Genomic DNA, 15,733 nt, shown 5'->3' on the forward strand with positions numbered 1-15,733 from the left:
TTTACGCTAAGTACTCTTTAAAATACCAGAATAGGGAGGATGGTGTAGGTTTAAGTTTATTAGATTGATCAGTATTGCTGAACTATGAAATATTTTTTTTGTATACAGGTATAACAGAATAGCTTTAGTGTAGTTGTTGTTTTAAACTTGAGTATGAACTTGCAGACTTGCAAAATGCAGCAAGATATTTTAAAAAACAGTTTTGTTGATTAAAAAACACTATATCGGATTCATATCGGTATCGGCAGATATCCAAATTTATGATATCGGTATCGGACATAAAAAAGTGGTATCGTGCCATCTCTAACAGCAACTAAACATAATATGATGAAACCGATTGCCTTCCTTGTCATAAAGGAGCATTAATTTGCTATTCATACTGGCAAATACTGTTTACGTCAATTTCCCACAATCGTTCTGCGCAAGGTGGTGAGAAAAATCTGATAGTTGATGAACCTGCAGATCACAGATCAGTCGGTGCATACTCTTTGAGATGAAACAGTTGACTTTAGAGAAGCCCCTCTGAGGCTGCCATTATCAGGAATGAACAGAATTGAACTAAGAGGCAAAACCTTCCAGACCATACAAGGATGGAGGATCTTCACAGAGTCTCCGGAGACTAACTGACAACCAGCCTTTGAGCCTCGGGCTGCCCGAGACGCTCGGTCAGGGAATTCCACAGTTGAGAGGATCAGAGAGCAATCTCCTCACGAAAATCTGCCCCCAGTCACTGGTGTGGATCCAGAACAAACAGTATTCCTTACTTTGCAGTGAAGTAAAATATACAGATGACGGTAAGGCAGCGCCTCACCTACAGATAACCAGTACCTTGCATTTGGCCTTTTTTAGCCTGAACAGATGCAGTCAGACATGAAATGCTACATCAGAGGAGAACAGTAAATCTCAAAGGTCATCAGCTGGGAAGGAGGGGTTTCCTCTTCTCACACACACACATTGTATAATTCACCTTTCTTTAAATGCTATGCTGAGATTTAGATGGGATTGGGACTGCCGAAGGGTGGGAGAGATCTTTATGTGTGTGTGTGCGTGCATGCAAGTGTGTTTACATTTTGTTGTGGGGACTAGAAATTGGAAGTTTACTATGGTTGTGGGACCCACAGCCCTCATGGGGACTAAATCCCAGTTCCCACTAGTTTGAAGGCATATTTCAGACTCAAAATGTGCTTTTAGTGTCAGGGTTACACTCAGGTTACAGTTAGGTTTATGCATTCATTTTTGATGGTTAGGGGAAAAGCATTACGTCAATTAGATGTCCCCACAAAGATATGAAAACACGGTGGTGTGTGTGTGTGTCTTAATCGCTGCAGTGGAAGAAATGAGAAGCTTCTTAATTTCCTCGTCGCTCTGCTCATGTCTCTTTCCACCCTCACTTCTTCTGCTCGTCATTTCATTTCGCAGCCTACTCTCATTATCTTTTTAGCCCTCAGCTCATTTCATCGTGTCCGCCATCATACCGTATCTCACTTCCTGCACTCGGTGTGTCTGTCGCCGTCTCTTCAGAGCAGATTAGTAGCCATCAAACCGCGCAGCGATGCTGACTCACGCGCGCTCCGAGGTGGATCTTTTGTAAAATCTTTGAGTTGAACTTTCTCCATTCGCCTGCATCACTTCTTGTAGTCACTACTCAACCGCTGATACAACGCACACACGCTCACCTCTTGTGTCCACACAGGCACCAACATCTGTCTACACAGGATCAACGCCTAAACTGACAAGCAGCTGTGATGAATTGCTCTCCTCTTTGCTTTGACCTCCTCGACTTTAGCTGGCAAACAGCACGTGTGCTTTAACTTCAGTGTGCTGTGACTCTCAGCTGTAGTCCACGACCGCACCGTTTCAGCCACCATCGGTAGCCTGACATTTACCTCATTACTCTTAACTTGTCTAGCGTCTATCCCCGTTAAAAAACGAAGGCTGAATGTGGTAACAGCAAAACATCTGGTTTTTTTGGATATAAATGCATCGCGTGTCTGCATATTTAATGTTTGGAAACTAATAGTTCATTCCCTGAAATGCATGGAGGAGTCTTGACATGTCATTTAAATCTCTGCACATTTTGTTGGAGAAGTCATTTGATCAACCTCCGGCTGGGAGCTGTTTCACAGAAGTTACTGCTTAGATGCTTTGTTTTCTGCACAGCTGGGGCTGGCACAAGGCCGTGTTTTCCTTCAAGGTATAATGAGTGAAATGTTGTAAATGCCAGAGGTCAGATGACGCTTCACTGTTAGTCTGACCTGAAGTTGAAGCAAAGCAATAAATTAGAAACTTTTGTTTGTGGAGAAGGGCTGAAATTGTCCTTTTTTTAAAAAATAAAATAAAAATCAAACAAACTTGGCAATAAATGGGACAACAAAAGTACTGTACTTGACTGTGTTTCAAATGAAAACATCTTTTGTGCAATCAGCATATACAGCTTTTTGAGACTCGGACACATGAACAAGGAAACAAAAAAAAAAAATAAAGAAGCTGTGAAGCACACAGTTAACGCTTAAAATTAAATCGAAACATCAAGTATTTCTTACAGCTAAATTAGCTAAATTTTACTGCTCTTCATATCCATTAGCACAAATGAACAAATATTACTCAGACGGTGTGGCAGGTGTTTATCACATGATTAAAAAAAGGTTCATTTGTGTCCATGAACACAAACGAGTCGTGTTCTGTGACTGTTTTTAAGGCTGTGATGCTCTGCTGTGCACAGTGCTGTTGGGGCTGAACTGTTGCTACAAGTATGCCAATATAATTATATAAACACAGCACCTAGTTTCATTTTTCTATTAAACTCATGTGAGTCTTCTTAGTATCTCAGACCTGCAGACATTAAAGTAAAGCTGAGAAAACTCCTTGATCTTCTGACCTTGTGTCAAGCATCTTCATGAAGGCGTGAGTTACAGCCGGGCTGCCCAGAAGACCAACATTTATCACTTTGGAGAAGCCTTCATGTTAGCCCCCCTCCCCACTCACCTCTGGGACCTTTAGCGTTTTAGTCTTGTTAACACAGAAATAATTCTTTTAACGCTGAATCATTAGACAGTCTTGAAATCTACTTGGCATTCATTTATCTGTGGTGTTATGGTTCAGTGTAGATCGTTGCCAGATGGTTTTACCTCAAGTAGAGAACGGACAAGAGAACTTTCTCAGGTCAGATAAGTGAGTTGGGTTCATGATGATCCAGACATTCAAATTTTACATTCTCTTTTTGTTATTCCTTCTTGTTTTTAATGTCCACTTCACTGCATGCTTGAAAATGAGATAAAAGAAGAAGAGGATTCAGCAATAAAGTGATATTTTAATAGGAATTTTGTATTTCCACAGTTGATTTTAAGACATATAGAAAGGGAGGATAAGCACACTCTGCCTCGAGGTTCTCAGACACAATGCAGTCACGTCAATGCGGCGACGTAGCATAACATTCAGCTTTGATACATGTGGTAATAAGTCATCACAGCTGTGAGAGCTGAAAGACCGAGGAAGGTTTATTATCCCTGTCTTCACAGCCAGAAGCTTCACTGAACCTCAAAATTTACCGGATCAAACAGATGTCCTGAACGTTCCTGTAGTGACTGTGCAGATCATCATTATCCAGGGGCCGTCCTCTTCAGACTGTTTTTGGCTGAAATACAAGACAGTAGATTAGATTTGAAAGGGTAAGCAACGGTGTAGTCGAAGAAAAAGCAATCGGTGTGTTCGTGCTTTATGCAGGAACTGCTCAATAGTGGGTTGTTGGCCCTAATGTTAGTTTCTCATTTTCATTTGTCTTTCATCTCATGTGCATCAGACATTAACAGCTTTACAGCCGTGTCTTCTGTCTGCATAACTGTTAAAATGCTAAGTGCATGCAGCTGTTATAACATGCTACTTACACTTACAATTTCCAGTTTTGTAAAACATATGGTATTTGTATTTGTATAGCGCTTTTCCAGTCCCTAAGGACCCCAAAGCGCTTTACACAACCTGTCATCCACACATTCACACACTGGTGATGGCAAGCTACATTGTAGCCACAGCCACCCTGGGGCGCACTGACAGAGGCGAGGCTGCCGGACACTGGCGCCACCGGGCCCTCTGACCACCACCAGTAGGCAACGGGTGAAGTGTCTTGCCCAAGGACACAACGACCGAGACTGTCCAAGCCAGGGCTCAAACCGGCAACCTTCCGATTACAAGGCGAACTCCCAACTCTTGAGCCACATATAGCTACAAGAAGTGCTCTGTTTGTACCAACATGGTTTCTAAGAAGAACAATCAGCAACTTGCCAACCACAAGAGGTCAAAGTAGTATATTGTGGATTGTGGCTCAAGAGTTGGGAGTTCGCCTTGTAATCGGAAGGTTGCCGGTTCGAGCCCCGGCTCGGACAGTCTCGGTCGTTGTGTCCTTGGGCAAGACACTTCACCCGTTGCCTACTGGTGGTGGTCAGAGGGCCCGGTGGCGCCAGTGTCCGGCAGCCTCGCCTCTGTCAGTGCGCCCCAGGGTGGCTGTGGCTACAATGTAGCTTGCCATCACCAGTGTGTGAATGTGTGTGTGGATGGGTGGATGACTGGATATGTAAAGCGCTTTGGGGTCCTTAGGGACTAGTAAAGCGCTATATAAATACAGGCCATTTACCATTTGGTAAAAAAATTGTATATTGGTGGTAAAAATAAAAATGCTAACGGGGCATAGCCAGTGTTGCCAACTTAGCGACTTTGTTGCTATATTTAGCAAGTTTTCAGACCCCCTTAGTGACTTTTTTTCTAAAAAGTGGAAGGGAAACTTCTGACCACTTTTTGACGTGAAAGCACGTATCGCTCTTACTCTCCACTAGCAGCAGGTGCTGCCGTGGGCACCTCGCCCGTGCCAAAGCGCTCACAGGCGGCGAATCATCCTCACACAGCAGAGTACAACAAACTTATTTGAAATGCTACTGTACGACTAAGTATGTCAGCTACATGGAGTATTACATGGAAGAATACTGAAGAAAATATGTCAATTTAAAAACTGGGATTGTTTTTGACTTTCAAAACTCCACCTGAACGTCTAGTTTGAAGCTAAAACACTCTCTGCTTTTCTATTAATGTACTTCACAGCAGGGAAAATGTCATACAGCATGAAATAAAACACTGATAAATGTCAGAAGAATTCAATTTTGACCAAATCTGACAACCTAGTATATAAATATATTTTTTTTTAAAAACTACCTTAATGTGATGTGAACATATCACAGATCATTTTTCTTATACATACAAGAAAAAAGGCCTAAATGATGAGGACTCATCAGAACCACATGATGGTGTTTCACTGAAAGCTTCCAAACAAGTATAAATGCAGGCCTGTCCTCAGAAATATAAAAGATGACACAGAAGGAAAAAGGCTTAAAAAATGATGCCAAAAAGAACCGTAACATAACGGCAAAAGCTAAATTTACATAAAAATATAAAGCATCATAAACCCCCCAAAGCACTGAACATAATGCTGGCATTTCTATCACATCTCATACTCATTAGCAGAGTGCGAGTGTGTTCACCCACTGTTCCTACAAGCTTTATGCACTAATTAAGAAAACCTGGTGGCTGCCTGCTGGACTTGGAGGCTTGAAACTGTATGTGTGGGTTTGTTCCACTGTGGTGAATTTCTAAGCTGTAGCTCATCAGACTGAGGTCACTCTGGCTGATCATCACTTTGAGGTTTAGGTTTAGGTTTGTGCTACCCGGATCAAATGAAGGGTAAAAATAATGGCTGGTATGTTGTGAGACAAGCAGGTTTGAGGCACAAATTTAAAAAAATATATACATAAAAATATTAACTATTTTACTTGTAATTTGATCTGAGCGCAGTTTATGTATGTGATACTTTTTTTCTGTGTAAGTAGCAAAGTGCCCGTGATTCACAGTGTGTGGTTTGGCAGAACCACAACATGCATGGCTCAAACTACCTACCCTGCTCTGTCAGTTAAAGATATGTTGGCACTGCAATTCTACCAAGTAGACTGATCAGTTTAGTACTTTGATCTTAAAGAGTACGTGTTCTGCTTATTCTCAGCTCTATATTAATATTATTAGACCCTGCTGCAGCAGTTTTTAATGATTCAGTACCGCAAATTATACATTTCCACCTTTTACTGGTACTCAGCTCAGTCTTTGTCTGAGACGGGTTGTTTTAGCTCATCCCCACTTCTGTGGCTGCTCCTCATAACCAGTCTGACAGCAGCTGGGTGGGGCTTCTGTGCTCGGTGCTTTACAAAAAATATCCCCTCCACTGTACATCTATGTGTCTATCATTACAGGGTTTGCAACCTTTTGCCCTTAATTCTATTTTTATTTTACAGTGGCCAACTGTTTTTTGAAAAAACAAAATCAGGGTTGCAGTAGGTCCATGTTTCTATGCGTGCAGCAGCAGTTTGGGCCAGATTCATTGCCGGGGGATTGCCTCTTGACTAATTAAGCAGGTAGTCAGCGCAGACTGTGAAAGTGTCTGCACAGGATGAGCTGATGGCCATTAACACGACATCTGCCTCCACTTTAATCTCTCTTAGCGGGAGAGAGACGGATTGCAAGAGACGGAGGCAGAGAAACAGAATTGGAAGATTAGATGGAAAGAACCAAACATTTAAATCAAGACAGCAGACATGAAACTGTGAGCGAGAGTAACAATGATGGGAGTCTGTGCAAAGAGAAGACGAGCTGTATGAAAAGAGCAACAAAATTGGAATATGGAGCAGCTGTGTCAGCTGGTGTCAGTGTCGGTGGGAATAGCTTTTTAGTCCTTTTCAGACAGTTTCTGGTCAATCTTTCTTTAATTTCCTTTTCTCTTGTTGAAGCTACGGTTTTTTTTTCCATTTATTCACATGTTTTTAACACATTTCAGCCACAGAGGAGAAAAAACTGTGAAGCCAAAGTTCACATTTGAAAGAAAAATTTGCTCACTTATTTTTCTCTTTTCCTGTCTCTGATATCAGGTGTGCTTTCATGTGAGTTGTGCGGACACGATCACCTCCCTCTCCTGTTGAAAAGTAGTGGGCGTGTTGGTTCAGTACAGCTGGATTGGTTTACAGTTGCTCATTTCCTAACCAGGCACTCGCAGGATATTTGCTGTGCTGAGTTTCTGAGTTCTTTGAAGCCCCGCGTGCTGTCGAACGCTACTTTTGCAGACTGCCCAGGAAACTGAAACCTTCAGTTTTCACAATTTTGTTTGCAGTTTCTTTTCTGTTTCGTTAAACAATTGACTGTGGGCTGGAATCACATCCTGCAAACAACGAGTCTCCAGATGGAAACGTGTTCTCTGAGCTCCTTACATTTGTTTCTAGTGTTTGTCTGTCGTACTTCTCTGACAATTTTTGCATGTTTTTCCAATTCTACCCTTCCCTTGATTTGCAGCTAACAGCACATTATTACTTTTGTCTATAAACAATGACAAACACCAGCTTCCTGTTTTTCAGTGATTACTTTCACTGACTCGTCTCTACATTCTGCAGTATAAAGCCATGTTGTGTTAAGATGAGTTTTTCTTTTACTTTTTGTTCTTTTGCAGAATAACTCAGGTATTAAATCTTTGCCAAAATTCTCACCTGACCTTTGGACTTTTAGCAGTACATAGAATAATTTTAGTGTTTGTTGTAAAACACAGAAACACTGAAATATGAACCTGGAGGCGAGTGGGAGTTTTTAAAGGAGATGTACTGCAAGTCACGGAGGTTATGGAGTAGGCGACTTTCATTGCTAACACTTGTTTGAATTAAGCTGAAAAACTGCAGCAGAACAAAAGTAGGAGGTAATAATAAATACAGAGGACAGCAATACACCATTGTCTGTTAGAATGTTGGATCCTGTTGGAAGTTTAAAGTAAAGAGGTCAGTGTGTATCCCTATGAAAGTAAAATAGGAAAAATAAATGTGGTAAAGGAAGGAAATCTGTCAGCATGAATGTGTGAAATAACTCATTCATTTCACAGACTGTCCTGTAATCAAACAGCAGAGACCTGTTACTTCATAAAAATACTTTTTTATTGTTTGTTTTGTTTTGTTGTTTAACTGTGTGAAGTATATATAATGTATATGTATTAGGGCTGGGCGATATGACCCAAAATTCATATCTCGATATTTTTTAGCTGGATGGCGATATAAGATATATATCTCGATATTTTTTTAAAGCCATAAGTTAGAACAAAAAGAGAGTTCTTAGTCACACTGTGTCCCAGATGTCACACAAGCATTTTTATTTACATACAGCATAGATTTACATGAAGAAATTACTTAAAAATAAATTATCGGCATTTATTAAATAATAATGCTCCATAAATAAAAGAAAACAATGTTGTTTTTGTGCATAACAAAAGGCTCATAATTGTGCCGTCAAAATGTAAACTAACAGACGCTGAGCATAATAATAAAGACAGATTTCACAGCTGCTCTGTTCCCAACTTCTACTGCGTGACTGACAGCCTTGAGTTTGAAATCCTCTTTGTAACCACGTCTCTTAACAGGTGCCATTTATGGCCCTTATACACACACAATACGGTAATATTACGTTGAACCACAGTGCGTATCACTCCGCGAGGCTCCAGACTACGGTAGCCGTAATGCTCCGACAATCCATCAAGCGGTGCAGCTCCGTAGCTTACCAAAGTCGAGCTAAAACATTTTTTTGACAGATTGCTGAGCGCCGTGTACCACATAAAATCGTTTCGCAGTCAGTAAGCACAACCAGAATTCATACATAAGGCGCACTGTCAACTTTTAAGAAAATGAAAGGATTTTAGGCCGTGCAGCCCCTGTGGGCTGCATGTCATTAGCGTGGTCGCTAACACGTTGACGCCGTCCAGCCCCACAACTCGCTAACGGAGATTTGCCGTGTCCATCTTGTCGCTGCCTGCAGGTGAAGCTATGGGGGAGGAGGGGGAGTTGTGTTCAGTGAAGGAGAGGCGAGGCCGAGTAACGTTGCGTAGAGACCAAAGTGGACGAAAGAGAGGCAAACTTGTGGCTCCACAAGTACAATTATAACGTAACATAGACTATATCGATATAAAGGATATTGTCACATCTTATATCTCGTATGAAAATATATCGATATTTTTTAAAAACTCGATATATCGCCCAGCCCTAATATGTATGTATATATATGTGTGTCCAAAAAAACAAAACAAAACAGATGCCCTCCTTAACATTTTCCAAAGCTCTTCCATGGGCCTGATTGGAGTCATTGCCAGGCTGATTCTGGCCCCCGGGCCTTATGTTTGACACCCCTCTCTTAAGTGTCTTAATAGATATGGTGATTTATTTTGTTTTAGAGATTACGGCCCGAATGGTAAAATATTCCAGTGTAATAGCAACTAATAACTGATAGTATAAAGCTGTACTGGGTATTTTAAACTGCCCATAGGTGTAAATGTGAGTGTGAATGGTTGTTTGTGTTTATGAGTTAGCCCTGTGACAGGCTGGCAGTGTCATTTCAGGGCATGAAATTTTCTCCAGGTGATGACAGTTCTGATACAGAACATTCATTTTCTTGTAAAATCCAAATAAATCTGAACTAAGCACAGTCATTTGTAATTATTCTGATCATTCAGCCTCATTCCTCTTCTGGCTTTAACTTTATTTTTGTTTGCATAAAGTCTGACACCGCCGTCACTACACCGCGATAGCACAAACATGATAATAGCAAGTTAGAGGGAGAAGCTGGCTGAATAAAACTTTATTCAGACAAAGGATACAGTTTTTAATTTGAGTCCTCAGCAGATCAGCGCCACCCTTCATTAACCTGCCCCGACCTGTTCATTAATTCACCTTTCTGCTCTAATTGGCTGGCGGTGTGTGTAATGGGCGCTGTATTCTTGTGCTCTCCGTGTAGAATAGAAAAGGAGTGATTAACAAAAGTCACATTGGTAAGAGTGTCATGCATTCGCAGCTCAGTCTCTGTCAGCAGGGTGGCCCTGAGCCACATGTGGGGAATGAATAGTGTTTTCTCAAAAGATGAAAATCTAATTAAATTAAGGAGGAGGGTGTAGCCCTCGCACTGCATTACCAGAATGACAAGTAAGTGGCTGCAGGAACTTGGAGTCTCTCGCCTTCTTTGACCGAGAGGCCAAACGTGGCTGATTGTGTTGTAGACTTTACTGAAGTCTCCGTCGTTCCTGGAAAAGTAAAGTTGCCATTAAAGATGTATTTTTTATGACAGTGTGAAGAAACTTTCCATCTTTAAAACTACAGTATAGTTATTGGTACCACAGGTTTTGTGACAATGGCACAATGGATGTAATCATAGTTCAGTTCACTGCCACAGTGGATTTTAAAATGAAACTATCAAGACGAGACTCCCAGCTTTAATTCAAGAGGTTTAACAAAGTATCACTTTTTTTATATTTAGTCTGCCTTCGTTTGTTGTTTGTTTGTGAGTCTCCCAGTTTTGTCTTCAGGGATTGAAGAATAGTCTCTGTTGGGTTGAGATCAGGTGACTGAGTTGGCCATTGAAGAATATCCCATTATTTTGCCTCGAGAAACTCATAATCAGTTTGTGCTATAGGACCAATTTTGCAGACACTGGCTGAGTTTGAGCAGAGGGTATAGTCTTGTACACTGTACTGTTAACCCTGCTACTTCTATCAGCAATCGCACGATCAATAAACACTAATGACTCGGTTCTATTGAGAGTCAAATATTCCCAAACCATAACACTGCCTCCACCATGTTTGACAGACGATGTTGCGTTCTCCAGATCAGATGGTGTCATTCACTCGTTACCTTGTGTGTTTTCGCCTGTGTTCCTTGTCAATTTGTCTGTGTAACCTGGTGTAATCTCTGCCCAACATTCTCCGTGCCATTTCAGCTCTTCATCCTGTTTTTGTATGGTTTCAGGTTTGTTCTTTAGTTTTTCCGAGTGTAGGTTGTGTTTTAGTTCTGCCTTCGCTTTTGTTGTCTTCACCTTCTGCAACAAAGCTCACTTGCATAACATCCAGTGCCAGCATTTTGGGTCATTCCTCACAAGTAGGGATGGGTATCGTTTAGGTTTTATCTGATACCGGTGCCAAACCGGTACTTTTGAAACAGTGCTGGTGCTTAAACGGTGCTCAAACCGGTGCTTAAAGAATGGAGGACACAAACTTTGTCCAAAAACCTCTCATGTTTAGCTGTTCTTTTTTTTGTAAAAAGATAACAATGTTAACCTTTTCTGCAGCTATGGGGCATATATGGTATCACTCTTGGCTGGAATCAGTGCTTGAACAATGGAAAAAAGACAAACGTTGTCCAAAAGCCTCTCATGTTTAACTGTTTTTGAATTTTTCTTTGGTCATTTTAACCTTTTTGGCCAGGGTGAAGGGAGTATCTGCCATCAAACAAGAAGACAGCCGCATGTATCCATTACGGTGTTTGCTAGTTCACCTTACGTGCATTAATGTAATAATGTGGTTAGAGTACACAACGTAAATTAAGCACGAACAACATTAAGCTACTCACGCAGAGAAGAACGGCTGCTGCTGCTGCCATCATCATCCGTCATCATTTCTGCTACACTGGCAGGGCTAGGGGCCAGGACTCTCCTCGTCGGGTTCTTGGGGGATGTTGCTAACTCCGGGACCGATAACAGGCACCACACCCGCAGTAGGTACGGTGCATTTCTCGGCTTTAAAAAAAACCCCGCTATGCGTCGCCGGGTGTTTCATCAGATTCGCGGTGTTACCTCCTTTGCACAGTATCACCTTAAAGCACTTGTTGCAGGCTGCTGAGTTTGCATCTTTTGCTGTGAAGTACAGCCAGAGTTTTGACCGCTTCGCCTTGGGCATTTTTAATCTGTAGCTCTGCTCTAAAAGAACGTATGTACCTGGGCCCGCCTACTATCCTTGGAAACGTAAAATGATTGGCTAGAATCTGAAGTGTATCACATCTCAGGAAAAAAAAAGCACCGAAATAAAGCACTGAAATGTGCGCTGCTTTTCGGTCTGGTTACTACCGTTTACCGGTACCCATCCCTACTCACAACACCACACATTTGTCCACTTCTAAAGTTTTTGGTATCTAGATGTACTTTAGTTTACTGCCTAATAATGAACTCCTCCACTTGCATCAACATCTCTTAGACGGACACGATGCAATACTTTTGCTAAATGCATTAAATGGTAAATGGCCTGTATTTATATAGCGCTTTACTAGTCCCAAAGGACCCCAAAGCGCTTTACATATCCAGTCATCCACCCATTCACACACACATTCACACACTGGTGATGGCAAGCTACATTGTAGCCACAGCCACCCTGGGGCGCACTGACAGAGGCGAGGCTGCCGGACACTGGCGCCACCGGGCCCTCTGACCACCACCAGTAGGCAACGGGTGAAGTGTCTTGCCCAAGGACACAACGACCGAGACTGTCCAAGCCGGGGCTCGAACCGGCAACCTTCCGATTACAAGGCGAACTCCCAACTCTTGAGCCACGATCGCCATTAAATGAATCAAACATGACAGAAGTTGTTCTCTTCTTTAATGCCTGCTTACCTGACACAAAGGGTTAAATCAATGTTTTGTTCCTTACTGGCTCTTGATTTTAATTGGTGTTGAGCTCCCACACATTGTCTACTTCAAGTAGTATGTTTTTTCCTTCAATTTGGCAAGGTTTTCTCAAAGCCCCGAGGAGAGCTTTGCAAAGGCCAAAGTGGTCTGAATATTCATGACCACACAAGTTGCACTGGCTATCTTGAAATCTGAAGTTACTACAGTGTAGTAGGTGAGTTTTGTGCCTAGAAAAGGTTACTCTCTATTCTTAGAGTCTTAGTGCATGCTGTTCATGATAGCAAAGTGAGAAACTAATTCCACTAATTAGGTTCAAATATAACACACAAGTCCACGTGGAAGGCTATGCAACCTGCACCCACGTTCACTAAGCATAACCAGCAAAATCCTGTGCACATACATGTGAGGAATTATGCAGCAGCAGAGTGTGGTGTGAGTGCTGGAGTGTTCCTTTATTCCTTTAAACGGAGCCAGCTGAGCTTATGCGCTTTATGTGTGTCACTTTAGGTTCTGTCACATATGCAAATATCCACACCGAGACTGTTGCAAACCATGTGCGCACTCAATGAGTCTTAGTTTGAAAGCTTTTTCATGACTTGCTGTTAAGTAAAAGCTGCTGATTCGTCCACATTTTTAAACCTCCATATGCTGCACATCTCCACTCCGCTGAGCTGCTAATTCCTTAAACAGTATTTTTATTCCCCGGTCTAAAAGGGAGCCATTAAAGGATCCAGTTCAGGTGTGTCACCACTGACACTGGATTTTGTGGCTGGAGAATATTTTTATAGCTTTTCAACCTCAATGCATCATCATGATCATCGTACGACAGAGTCCCAACACTTAGTGCTGCTGGTACACTTTAATGCACGACTCGCCTCTCGCTGCTCGAAACTCCATTTTTATTTTTATTTTAATTAAAAATGCGAGAGACAAAGGCGACTGTACAAGTGAATGTAGAACGCTGTGTAAATGTTTTTATGCACTACATGATCAGATTTGTTTCTTCATGCAACACCATCAAGCATGACTCTTGGACCAAAATTAATTCATCAAGCTCCCGCAGAGCCCTGATCTCGACATCAAGAAGTCAGACTGGGATCATGTAAAGAGACAGGAGGTGTTCAGAAAAGTAAAGCAACTTCTCCTCAAAAAATTGCTTTTTCTTCCCCTTTTCTCGTCATTCTTAGATTTCTTTTAGGGGATTAAAGTGCTGCAAAGTACAGCAGTTCTGCAGAGGGCGAGATTACCCATGATTCATATTTTGTTCATTTTGTGCACTATTTTTATTTTATATGTTTACATTAGTTTATATATGATGGTATTCATTTAATGTAATCTTTACCTCACATTGGAGACTGCATTCAGTGAAGCTAAAGCACAGTTTTATAGTGCAGGAAACCAAACAGCTGCTGTAAGTAAACAGACCACGGTAGCTAATGCATGCTAACCTAGCATAACCGCTGCTGGTCCAGGAGATCTGTTCATGTCAGAAGCTCGTTCATAATCCACTGAAGCTTCCGTATAGCAAATCACTGGGATTGTTCACTGGGTTTCCTCTGCCTTGAACTATAAAAAGCTTTGATATGATTGTTGTGAACTTGCACTGTTGTAGGGGAATGGTTGGGTTCAGTCGTGCCCAAAGTATCTTTCACGGCATGGAATATCATGTGAAAGCATGAAATGCATATTAATTAAATGACTTTGGTTCTGTTATTCGTATGCTCTTTCATGAAAGTAGTTCTTTCTCACTTCTTAGTCCGGTTCTAGGTCGGAGCGTGTCTGGTATTCTTCTGCTCATGTTTTGGTATAAAACATCTTCCCATGAGACAAAGTCAACGGTCATTTATGTAAGATGCATACTCTGACCCATGACTGTGACCTTTATATTGTTGGTGCTCTCTAACTGTCTTTACAATTATGATGAAAGTAAAGGAGGAAGTGAGGCGAGCTTTATTCAGCCACAAAGTCCGTGAGACCATGAGTGAGGTTGGGGAGGACAGATGGGATAAGAAAAGATCAGGGTGTTCGTTTCCAGTTAAAACAAACCATATGTATCATTGGCATGTTGTTATTGTATTTTAATGCAATTTTTGATATTTTCATGAATCTTAAGAAGGCTAACCTAACATGGATGAAAGTATCTGCTTTGTTTTACTAATTCAGACAGACCAAATTACAGACTTCCTGTGTTTTGGAAGAAAAACAACAAAATGTAAATATATGATTCATTTCCCTCCACCATTTATCAAACCCTGATTTGTTTGAGGCAAGCAATTAGTGACTACTCAGTTTTTCAATCTAAGCATTGGTGTTAATTTTTCTTTTTTTGTTTGGTCTAATATTAAAAGATATTTCTGATTGGGTGATGGTGAGTTTTAATCACATTTGCTGTGTTGTGTTTGCTTGATGCCACAATATCAGCTGTCAAAACACAGCAATCCATCATAAACACTGATTCAGCTTTTGAAGAAAATCAGTGACTTATGACCCTTTTTTCTCCCATCAACCCCGCTGCAGTGTGCAAAAAAACCTTCCGGCTCTGTTATTTTCAGATACACGATAACCTGACAGACAGGTGCAATCTATTATAAGGTTATTATAAGTTTTTTTCTTGCAACAAAGGAAAGTTTAACTGCTGACACTTTTAAAAACAGAGGAACAGAAGCAGAGCTGGCGAAGGACTTATTAAAAAAGCAAGGTTAAGTTTGTTTACTAATGTTTTCGTCTATACGGAAGCATCAAGAGAAGCCACAGCAGGTGATGAATCGCTATATCGCTTTTTTAATATTCTGTTGCCACCTGCTACGTTGCTAAAAGACTAAACTGCGGGGATTTAACATGAAATCGCCAAAGTTCACTTAAGCTGAAATGAGGGCTCGGAGAGTCGAAACGACCTCCAGAGTTCTGTGAAGCTTCATTTGTGAAGGATTTCTGAGGAATTCTGCTGATCCGGTCCCTCGGTTCTTCCCGGTTGTGCTTCTTCTCTCTGTACTGAAAGCGATGACTGTGGGAGATCTGTGCACTGATCCCACATCAGCACTCCCTAATTGGAGAAACTTGGGAAATAATAATATAGGTCTGGGATGAGATGATCAGCTTAGAGGCAGCCCATCCTTCACCTGCTGACCGTATCTTTCTACCTCCTCATCCCAGGTGATTAGAGAAATCCCCCAGACCCTGTCAGAAACTCCGAATCAGCACACTTATACACTGAGGTGAGTGCGTGATTCAATTTCTG

General features: G+C 41.5%; 1 protein-coding gene across 1 annotated transcript in view; it reads left to right on the plus strand.

Moving 5' to 3' along the window:
• sgcd (sarcoglycan, delta (dystrophin-associated glycoprotein)) overlaps positions 1-15,733 on the plus strand; it is a 343,513-nt gene that overhangs the window by 72,142 nt on the left and 255,638 nt on the right. Inside the window, exon 2 of the mRNA XM_085421336.1 lies at positions 15,649-15,710. The gene's annotated coding sequence lies outside the window, so the exon portion shown is untranslated. The remainder of the gene's footprint in view (positions 1-15,648; positions 15,711-15,733) is intronic.

Source organism: Rhamphochromis longiceps, linkage group LG10 (assembly GCF_057381845.1).
Source record: "Rhamphochromis longiceps isolate RC_006_pf linkage group LG10, R_longiceps_female_GT1.1, whole genome shotgun sequence".
Taxonomy (NCBI): Eukaryota; Metazoa; Chordata; class Actinopteri; order Cichliformes; family Cichlidae; genus Rhamphochromis; species Rhamphochromis longiceps.